Raw genomic sequence first — 11,584 nt, 5'->3', positions numbered from 1 at the left:
TTAACACTTTGAATATATTTTCCCATTCTTTCCTTGCTCACATTTTTCTTATCAGAAGTCCTCTGTTAACCTGATGGGGTATCCTTTGTAGGTAACTTGTTTCTCTCTTGCCAATCTTAGTATCTCGTCTTTGTCTGTGGTTTTGGTCAGTCTGGCTATAGTGTGTCTTGGAGAAGATCTTCTTGGGTTGATTCTATTTGGGATCATTTGTATTTCTTGGAACTGGATCTTTGAATACCTCTCTAGATTTGGAAAGTTTTCTTCTAGGATTTCATGGACTAGATTATCAATGCCCTTATGAGTCTCTTTTCCTTCTGGGATATCAATTATAGGGATGTTTGGACGTCTGATGGTATCTAGTATTTCTCATATATTATTCTCTTTTTTTTTTTTTTTTGACAATTTTCTCAGTCTTTGTGGTGGATTTTTTTAGGCCAGTGAGTCTATCTTCTATATCTGAGATTTGATTTTCTGTATGATATAATCTGCTTTGAATACTTTCAAGGGAGGTTTTGACTTCCTGTATCATAGCCTTCATCTCTAACAGGTCCATTTGATTCTTTTTTATAGTGTATATTTCCTCTTTATAGATCTTGCAAGAATTTCTCCACCTCCTGGAACTCATCAGCTCCTTTCTTCTGCCTCTTCTGCAGTTCATTCATTGTCTCTCTTCTCTTCCATCTCTGTTAACTTTGTCACTATGAATGTCCTAAATTCTTTATCTGACATTTCCGTGAGTTTCATTGTACTGCCTGAGGATGAAGAAGAGTTTATTCTTTTCCCTTGGAGGAGAGGTATTTTCTCGCTTTCCCATATTTCTTATGACCTTGTAGTGATTTCTAGTCATCTGATGGATGGTGCATTTCTTCCTAATTCTTGAAGTTCAATCTGAGCAATCAGAGGCATGCAGGAGGAGGTGATCTGCAATCTCTCTTCTGTTTAGTTTTCAGTCTTTGTGCATGAGATTCAGTGGGAATAGAGGAATGTTCTTGGCCCTAGTCATATTCAGATGTTTAGGTCCTGGTCACTTGGACCTGTCTAGAGACTTAGTGTGTAAAGACCACTAAAAATGTATTTGGAGGGAGAAGTCTCAGCAGAAAATTTTCATTTTTAGTCAAGGAAAGCAGTATTTCACAGCTCTAGCTCAGTATCCATCTCAGGATGGGCCTGGGTTTGTGCCTTTTCTCATCCTACTGCCTGAACCCAAGCTTGGTAATCTTTGTGTCTAGAAGCATCACATTTTGTGTTCAAAAACTTTGGCAGGGCCTGATAAAATCCTTGACCGTGGAGGGGCCACTGGGTGGTAACCACTTTGGCATCTGTGTGGCAGCTTTCCTAGTCTTAGACAGAAAATAGAATTCCTCCAAATCATAGTCATTGTAAGCAGTACCCAGTACTGTACTTTTTGTTCTGCCACTCAGATGCAATCACTCATATTTCCCTTGAGCACCTCATCCACTATGTCCAACATGTGGCTGAAGGGGAGTTGATTCTTTTTCATGGTGATAGATGGGTTCCAGTTTCCTTTTTCTGCTGGTGGATATCTAGTTTTTCCAGCACCATTTGCTGAAAAGTCTTTCTTTTCTCCATTGCATTGTCTTGCAGCCTTTGTGAAAGATGAGTTCAGCAGAAATTTTTGCTACCTACTGGAAACTAAATTATTTTTAGATTTTTTTTCTAGAGTTCACAAAACTATTTTATATCTTGACTTAGTATAAATATTTATTTGTTTATAACTAGAATCAATAAATAATGCCTTATTATCTATAACCCATTATACATTTTATTCCATATATCTTAAACCCATTGTTTAGGTCCCTTTGAAAATGGCTGGTAATGCCCAAGAAATTGAGTTTATAATGCAGTAATGAGTTGTAGCTGGCTATGTAAAAACATATTCTAGGGCTGGTCCCATGGCCTAGTAATTGGGAGAGCTGGATCCTACATGGCAGACTACATTTTGAATTTCAGCTCCATCAGCTTGAAAACATGCTGGGTGCATACATGTGGGTGCCCAAGACCCCAGCAAGATGGAGAAGTGAAGGAGAAGGGATTGAGGCATGACTCTGTCCACTGGAGGATGCCTTCTCTCCCTTACCACTGGTGAGTTCACACCCTCTGGCACTTAGGGGATAAACAAAACAAACAAATAAAAACACGTTTTATACTAATTTTAAAGACAGTGAAAGTTCAGCCATTGTTAGATGATGGACCCTGCCTTTCTACATACACTAGGAGATCTGATAGTATTTGCACTCCTCCTCATGGCCAATACTGGTCATTCAAATGAAGACATGTTGCTATTAGTAAACATAAATAATCACCTTATTTTAGATCTTGTGGCCATCACTTTCTAATCATGCTTAACTCTTGGCAAATTAAGGCCTCCACAGTGGCATAAGTTTTACCTAGTCTCCTAGGGAAGAGTCACATAATGAGGGGAAATCTGCCCAGAAAATGTTTGCAGGTAGGCTACCATCACACTTCCTTAATTTTTTTCCACATTCTTATTTGTTTGCCAGAGGGCACATGAAGCCATCATATTGGGATTTGGAACATGCATACAGATGCACCCAGTGTGTTTTTCAAGTCACCAGGGCTGAGATTCAAACCATGCAGACAGTCATATGGGATCCAGCTCCCTTAATCACAGAATATATTATCCCATTCTCTCCTGGTCTATAAGACTTCTGCTGAGGACTTTGCTGTTAATTTGATAGGAGTTCCTTTATATATGAGTTAACACTTTAGCCACTTTTAGGATTTTTTCTTTGACTTTTGACAGGTTTATTATAATGTGCCTTGGAGAGGATCTTTTTATGTTGACTCTATATAGCATCCTTTCAATTTCCTGAATGTACACACGTGTATTTCTCCCCAAACTTGGGAAGGTTTCAGTTAATATTTCATGTACTAGTTTGGCCCTGGAGCCTGAATCCATGAGGTCCAGCACTGGGTCTACTGGGACTGGCCTGTATCCTGCATTTGCTGAAGTGTAGGGCCACAGGAGGCAGTCTAGAAATTGGTGCTGTTGGGTCCATTATGGCACTGGGTGGACTGGATCCTGTGGCTATGAGTGCCTGTCTGGTCTTGAGTCAAGGGATGCTGATCTGTGCTGAGGTGAGCCTAAAACTTTTATACACACGGGCTGATTTGGCACTGGTAGAGACTGGAGTCTACATCAGTTCAAAAGTCTCAAGTCTCATCTAAATCAAATGTGAGTGAGACTCAAAACATAATTCATTATGAAGTAAATTCCCTCCAACTGAGCCTATTGAATCAAAATAGATTATCTAATTCCAAAATACAATGGTGATGCAGGTATATGCTTGACTTTCCCATTCCAAAATGAAGAAAAGAGTAGTAACTGGTTCCAAATAAGTCAAAAACAGGGTAAGCAATACTAAATCTTAAATCTGGAGAATAATCTCCTTTGACTCCATGTCCCAAATCTTGAATACACTGGTACAGAAATTGGCCCCTAAGGCCTCAAGCAGCCTTGCCCCTATGGGTTTTGCTGGGCTCAGCCCAAACTTCACCTTAATTGAGTTGGAGTCTCATATCTACAGCTCCCCCAAGCAAGAGATGCACATTGGTGGCCCTATAGTTTTGTAGTCTTGGAGTGGCTCACATCCATGGCTCCACAATGTATCTCCCTAGTGGGGACTCTCTGAAGCATATGTCTGTGCTTAGTGGGGCCATATCAATAAATGTGGGGGTCAGCAAGTGGTGTGGTGGTTAAAGTGCTGGATTCCCATTTGGCTGACTGAGGTTTGAGTCCTAAATCTGGCAAGTGAAAATCACATCAGGCACCTGTGTATGTGTGTCCAAAGTCCCAAGAGGAGACTAAAAAGGAGGGGTGATTTTTCATTCTCACCCAACTCCCCATACCTTCCAGAGAGCACATGTGCCCCATGTCAAGGAAAAAAAAAAAAGCCATCCAGCTTGACAGTTTGAGTCCCAGACCTGGTGATTTGAGAATCATGCTGAGTGTGCGTGTGTGCATGTCCAAAATTCTCAGAAGAGAGTGGAAGAGAAGGGATTGAGGCAAAGCCATCCCTATCAGTGGGTGATTTCTCACTTTCATGCTCTCTCTCTCTGGAAAGTGCATTTACCCTATAGAAAAAACTTTAAAAAATTAAAAGATAATAAATTTGGCCTGAACCAACTTGGTGTTCCTTCTACATATTAAGGGTATGTATTACATATATATGTAATATATAAATTTGGAAAATCATACATACATAAATTTGGAAAATAAAATAATTATTTTGGAGTTTATCACATCTCTTCAGAGATCGTATTTTGTACCTCACCTTTAGAGGTCTCCTGGTATTTTGGTTTAGTTATAGATCTAGAAACAAAGAGAAATGTTGTGTGAGTGTTGAGGAGAATTCAGTGTCTTTCAAGGCAAGTATCTTAGAAAAGGCTATCATAGTTTTCTCAGATAATTCAGGTTAATCTTAGATGGAGGCAGCATGGTTACTTCTGGCAAAGATGACTAATCCAAATTTAGGGTTTCAATGGCCCCAGCTTCCTTGGGATCATCCTGAGAAAGTGTTGGTGAAGATGTAGAGAAATTGTAATCCTTGTGCATAGCTGGTGGGTATGTAACTCCACAGCTTTGGAAAATATTTTGAAAATTCCTCAAAAGGTTAAACATAGAGTTATGTTATAATTCAGAAATATACTTAAAATAATTTAAAAGGAGTCAAACAGATATTTGTATATGAATGTTTATGTAAAAGATCACATATATTATATAATACCATTTGCATGAAATATCTAGAATAGGCAAATGTACAGAGATAGAAAGATTAGAAGTTACTAGGACCCAGAAGAAGAGGGAATGAAGAGATATTAGTTAAAAGGTACAGATTTTCTGCTTGGAGTGGTGAAGAGTTTTGGAAATAGAGGTAATGATTGTACATGTTGAATGCATTAAAATCCACTAAATTCTATACTTCCGATGGTTAATGTGTTACATGAATTTCATCTCTATTTTTAAAAAGAAATAAAATACACACACATATACACCTGGAGATATACATGTCTATATGTGTTCTGTAAGTAGAAAAATCAGTCGCACAATTACACCAAAATATTAATCTTAATATTCACATTTGGTAAAATTGTAGAGTATTTACATATTTTTCTTTACATTTTCATCTCTAATATATTTAAAAATCCTGGCATTTTTTAACAAGAAATAAAAAAGGCTGAATGTATCAAAATATCACTTTGTACCCTGTACATATGCAAGATTATTATTTGTCAATTTATTATAATCACAATTTTTTTTTTTGTAGACAGATTTTTGCTCTTGGGCACGTGTGCTCGCTGGAGAGACAAAGAGAGACCGAAAGCAAGAAATCACCCCCAGGGATGGGGTGGCCACACTTGGGGTGGCCACACTGCAATCCCTTTCTTTTCCATTCTGCTCTTGGGATTTTCAGCACACACACACACACACGTGTCCAGCGTGAGTTTTAAATCTTTGATCTGGGACTCAAACTGCGGTTGACTACGTGGAAGTCTGGTGATGTAACCATTATGTCATCTTCTGGTCCCTATAATCAGAATTTTTAAAAAGCAGAGAACCTCAGTTTCTAAAAGGCAGGCCTTAAAACAGTCTAATATGATCTCAACTCTGTCTAAAAATTTCCAGTTACATTTTGTTTGATTCTCAACCTGCATTTCTTCCCTTCATTCTTTTTTTTTATACTTTTCTTCCTTCTTTCTATCTTTGCCTCTCTCACTTAGTACCTGCTTTTAATAACCATTTATTGGGTTGTGTTGTGTTCCAGGCAGTACCAGCCAAAATCCATCTCTCTATCAGCAATTTCCCTTCTGACCTTCCTTCCTGAGCCATCTGCTGACTAAACATAAATATGTGGAACAAGATAATAATGACACATTACATAGATCCCTGATTCTGTGTACACAACTAATTCCTTGAGCTTGTTAGATTCACATAAGAATGAGAAGATGTGATAGAGAAGCAGGGGCAAAGATAAATTTAAAAGGCTAAGAAACATGAGTTTGAATTTCCATTCAGCCTGTTAAGAGCAATCTGACCTTAGAAAATATTGCTAACTAGGCCAGCCAGGTGGTGTGGTGGTTAAAACAGCTGGATTCCAATATGGCCAACAGCATGGATCTAGTCTCAGACAGGGAAGCTGGAAAGACACACTGGATATGTGTGTGTTTTCATTCCAAAAATCCCCAAAGGAGAGTGGAAGAAGAGAATTGTGGCATGACCATTTCCCCTGAAGGATGCTTTTCATTCTCTCTCTTTCTCTCCCTCTTTGTCGCTCTCTGGCAAGGGCACATGCCCTATAGCAAAACTAAATAATAAAGTAAACACTGATAAGCTTTCTAAGCCCTACTAGATTCATCTCAACAAAAGAATATCTTATGCAGGAGAGGATTATGGTGAGGAATGAAGGAGAAATCCTCCATAAAGTAACCAACATAGCATTGGGCACAGTGAGGGCAACACTGGAGATAAGTTAGTTTCTTTCTTACTGAACTCCCTGCTCTCCCTTCCATAAAAACAAATTTCCTTGACATACTCCAAGTAGAAAAATAAATCACAAAGAAACATTTGGATATTTTGCAATAAGTAAGACAATGCACAACTCTCCATTGTGCATGGGCTTCATTACCACATCTATGTGCTAGAGGGCATTAGATTAATGAGTTCAGGAAAAGAAAGAAATTCACTGTAGCATTGTCACATAAAATGGAGTGTGGTTTAGGTAAAAACAGTCATTATTTTCCTTCCACTTTTTTAAATGCACTTTTCAGCCCATCTCTCCCTTTTTAATTTTATAGCTTTATTTTGAAGAACATGTACATTGCTCTTGCATGACAAAGATTGCAGAGGAAGAAGGCATTAAAACTTTGTAGTGTCAATGACCTGAGCCCCTGCCCCTGTCAGCTCTATAAATACAACACTATGGGTTCACCATTTCTCCTCTGTAGTACCCTCTAGTGGAAAAGAGTAATGCCACTCTGGAGATTATGGAGTGATATGAAGGAATGAGGGAATGAGTTCACTACCACTGCTACCTTAGCCAGCATTAAAGATTTCTGCATTATAGAAAAAGCACATAGTATCTCTGTCATTCTTTACTAAAAATTCAATGGATCATGGAGGGAAATCTAGAGGAATTAAAAAAAAAGTCACATAGGAAAAAATAGCCATATCAGAAGGGTTTTTATTGAATTAACAGGACTCACCATTACTGAGTGCCCCTTTACTTTTTTGATCTCATATTTTCCTCCTAATTCTCTTAGGAGTTTGAAAACGTGTCTTACATTCTCCAGCTGAAGAAACAAAAGATTAAAGGGTTTATGTTGCCTGGACACATACAAACATTTTTCTGTGAAGATAAATTTGTCCCTTTAGTGTTACAGAGACAACTGCATCCCATGGATGCTTAGGCCTTCTTTAAGGAGCTCTGAAAAGATGGATAGGCTAATGAATGTGTACACATAAATATTCTCTCTCTCTTGCATGTACATGTATGTGCACACACACGAAATTTCTGCATATTCCTTATTATGTTAATTGAAGGAACATAAGTAGGTACATTCTTCATTTTTAAGGCCTTCACACAGTTTACAGGTTGGAAGTTTGACTTGGGAAGTGGGCTAAATTATGTTATTCAGTTATTAATATTTTTGTCCCTACTTTTTACTCATCGCTTTGAAAGGTAGTGGCATTTCAAACCATATGCACACAAAACACGCAATACATAATTCCTCTCAAAATTTCAGGACTTGGAAAATGTCAACATGCTGATTAATTTTCCTGACAATTATTTAATTAAGTTTTGATTACAGAAAGTTAAAAGACTTTGTTTTTCCTTTCTCAATTTGTTCAAGTGACAGACATGCCAAGGCTGATTTAGAAGGCACAGGTTTTTCTGTATTTCATGGGTGTTTCTGAGGAGCGCAAGTCAGAGCTAGATGTGTTTACCTCCTCGCACTTTCCTCAGCTCTAGTTTACCAGCCTGAGCACTATGTTGGCCCACATCCACTGTGAACCACTGGCCTCCACCTGCAATAGGACACACATGTGACTTCCCTCTCTCTCTTTTCCTTCCTTGATCAATGGCAATTCCCTTCTCTCTTTGCAATAATGAACTTACAAGTCTTCTGAAACTTTCCATCTTAGTCCAGGGCTTCTAAAACAAGAGCACAGGTCAGAATCAATTACACACACCTTTTTTTAAAAAAAATTACTTTTGGGTATTATTATTTAATTTGCTATAGGGCACATGCACTCGCGCGCGCGCGCGCGCGCGAGAGAGAGAGAGAGAGAGAGAGAGAGAAAGTGAGAGCTGCCAGGTCCAGGAATCAAACCAGGGTTGAGTATGTGGAAGTCCAGCACCTTAACCACCAAGCGACCTTGGCCCCATTGTAAACACTTTTTAAGTCATTTTTGGAATTCTCTTCTTGCTTTAGAAAAATTCTTCATAGTCAACTCAGGATTTTGACATTTATAGGGTTAGTGATTTTTTTCCACTTTATTATTCTATGAAATTATCCACTAAGTATACTCAATAGCTGCAAAAACAACATATTGAAAATTACTTTTGGTTTTTGTTTTGCTAGAGACCATATGCATTTTACAGATAAAGAGATAGAGAGACAAAGAAAAGAGAGAAGAGGAAGCACCCACACACACATGGGGGAAATGGTTATGTTGCAACTCCTCCTTTTGGGATTTTTGGCATGCACAACTGCCCAGCATGTTTCTCAAGCCATCAGGTCCAGAACTTGAACTGTTGACCATGTGTGATACAGATGCCTAACCACCAGACCACACAACCAGCCCGAGAATAATTTTTTAAAAAACAGATACTCCTCTAGTGTATCTAATTTAGAAAGTCTGGAGTGTGCTATAGGAATCTGTGTTTTTAACAGTCACTTCAGACAATTCTTAAAATCAGTTAAGTTAGGAAAACTGTAATCTAGAACAGTAATAAACACTGTTGCTTATAAATCTGTCTAATAAACATTTCTTTAATTCTCAAATTTATCACACATGAAATTTATCTGACATATTATTTTGTTATTATCTTTATCAATTTTTTGTTTTTAAAGTTTCAAACAATATAGGGTTCAGCAAGTGGCATAGTAGTTATGGTGCTGGACTTCCACATGGCTGATTATAGTTAGAGTCTTGGACCCGGAGGACTGAAACTCATGCCGTGCACATGTGCATGTGTGCCCAAAATCCTGAGAGGAGAATGGAGAAGAGATTATGGCATTGCCATCCCCTGGGAGTGATTTCTCACTTTCTCTGTTTCTGGCGAGTACACACACTCAATAGCAAAAATCTCTCTCTCAAAAAAAAGCTTCAAACAATAAAAACATTGATAACAAAGAAAGTAAAATAGTTTACTGTATAGCTTTATGTTTTTCTAGAAGATAATATAATTTTATTTAACTAGGCACTATTGATTGGCATTTGGATTATGTTCCATATTCTGCTATTACAAACCTCTAGTAATTAACTGTGTACACAGGTAATTTCCACATGAAAATATATCTACAAATGAAATGCATAGATGAAGATGTGCTGGATTAAACTGAAAAGGACACATTTCAAAATATATTTTAGTTGAATCACATATTTTATATGCTTCTTCACTTGTTTTTTGCACTTTAAATATGAGTGGTTGTGAATATTATCAGTAGTTTAAAATATGTATCAGTTAATGTATCATATTCAGTTGAAAATCCTAGTAAGATTCTCTTGAAGAAAGAACTGTTTCTTCCTCTATGAAAGCCAGTTCATCTTGATAATGCTTGAATAAATTATTTAAGATTTTTCTTCCAACTAAAAAAGAGACAAAAGTGAGTTTGATTGTTTTTCCCAAATCTTAAATGCAATGCAAAACATTATCTGCATTATTAAAAATCAAATGTAAAACCTCAAACGATAGAACTAGTAGTGAAAAACACAGGGGAGACTCTTGCAGACCTTGAATTTGGAAAGTACTTAAATAAGACCTCCAAAGCACAGTCAATAACTTTGAAAACATACAAGTGGGACTACATCAGGCTAAAAAGCTTCTGCACAGCAAAAGAAACAATAATTAGAGTGAGGAAACACCCCTCAGAATGGTAGAATATATTTGCAAACTATGCCTCAGATAAAGGACTGATGACCACAATATAAAGGGAACTCAAGCAGTTTATTTGCAAAAAATAATCCAATTAAAAGACAGGCAAATGAGCTCAACAGACAACTCTCCAAGGAAGACACAAATGGCCAAAAAGCATATGAGAAAATGTTAAAAAAAAAATCTACTATCACAAGGGAAACACGAATTAAAACCACGATAAGATACTACTTTAACCTCAGTCAGAATGGCTAAGGAAAAAAAAAAGTGCAGTGAGTTTGTGGTGAAAAGGGAATTTTCTTACACTGTTAGTTGGAATGTAAATGAAGTACAGCTACTGTGGAGAACAATATAGAAGTTCCTCAGAAACCTTCAAATGCAACTACTACAGAAACTACGACACAGCCCAGTAATTTCACTCTTAGGTATCTATCCAAGTAATAGGAAAACTCTCAGTCAGAAAAAAATGCACATCCATGGGTATTGTAGCATTATTCATAACAATAAGGATATGGAATCAACTCAAATATCCAAGAACAGATGGGTGGATTGAAAAAATGTGGCACATGTACTCTATGGGATACCACTCACTCATAAAAATCAATGAGACCTTGCATTTCATACAAAGTAGAAAGATATGGATGATTTAATGCTAAGTGAAGCAAGCCAGACTATGAAAGACAGGCATTGTATGTCCCTGCTTAATATATACCGAATGCTGGGGGCCAGCAGGTGGTAGAGTGGTTAAGGTGCTGGACTCCCACATGACCAATCATGATTCGAGTCTCCCAGACCCAGCAGCTTAAAAGTCACACTGGCTGCATGTGTAAGCATGCCAAAATCCAAAAAGGAAAATGGAGGAAAAGGTAATGTGACATGACCATCCACACTGGTGGGTGATTTTTCTCTCTCTTTCTCTCTAGTAAGTCCACATGCCCTATAGCAAACATCCCTCTTAAACACACACACACACACACACACACACACATACACACACACACACACTGAATACTTAATGTCCGAACTTTATAGCAGAAACTAAAAGATTAGAAGGTATAATTACAGGAGGACAACTGTAGATACTAGAGACAGCATAGGAGTGGGTGGGTAATAGGGGAAGTGAGGGACAGAATCAGAGAAAAAACACAAACAAAACATTTAATAGATAGGAAAGTGAAAAGTTATCCATTGATAATGTATATAGCAATGTCTTTGACTTTATAATAATACATTGTAGTCATACTGAAGGAAATACATTTTGTACACTGTAAAGATATATAGGGATTTGGGAACCAGCAGTTAGCGTAATGGCTATGTTGCTGGACTCCCACGTAGTCGACCGCGGTTCGCGTCCTGGACCCGGTGGCTTAAAACTCGCGCCAGGCGCGTGTGCGTGCGTGCCCAAGATCCCGAGAAGAGAATGGAGGAGAAGGGATTGCAGC

Source organism: Tupaia chinensis, unplaced genomic scaffold (genome assembly GCF_000334495.1).
Source record: "Tupaia chinensis unplaced genomic scaffold, TupChi_1.0 Scaffold144165_1, whole genome shotgun sequence".
Lineage (NCBI taxonomy): Eukaryota > Metazoa > Chordata > Mammalia > Scandentia > Tupaiidae > Tupaia > Tupaia belangeri.
This window is presented reverse-complemented; position numbering follows the sequence as displayed.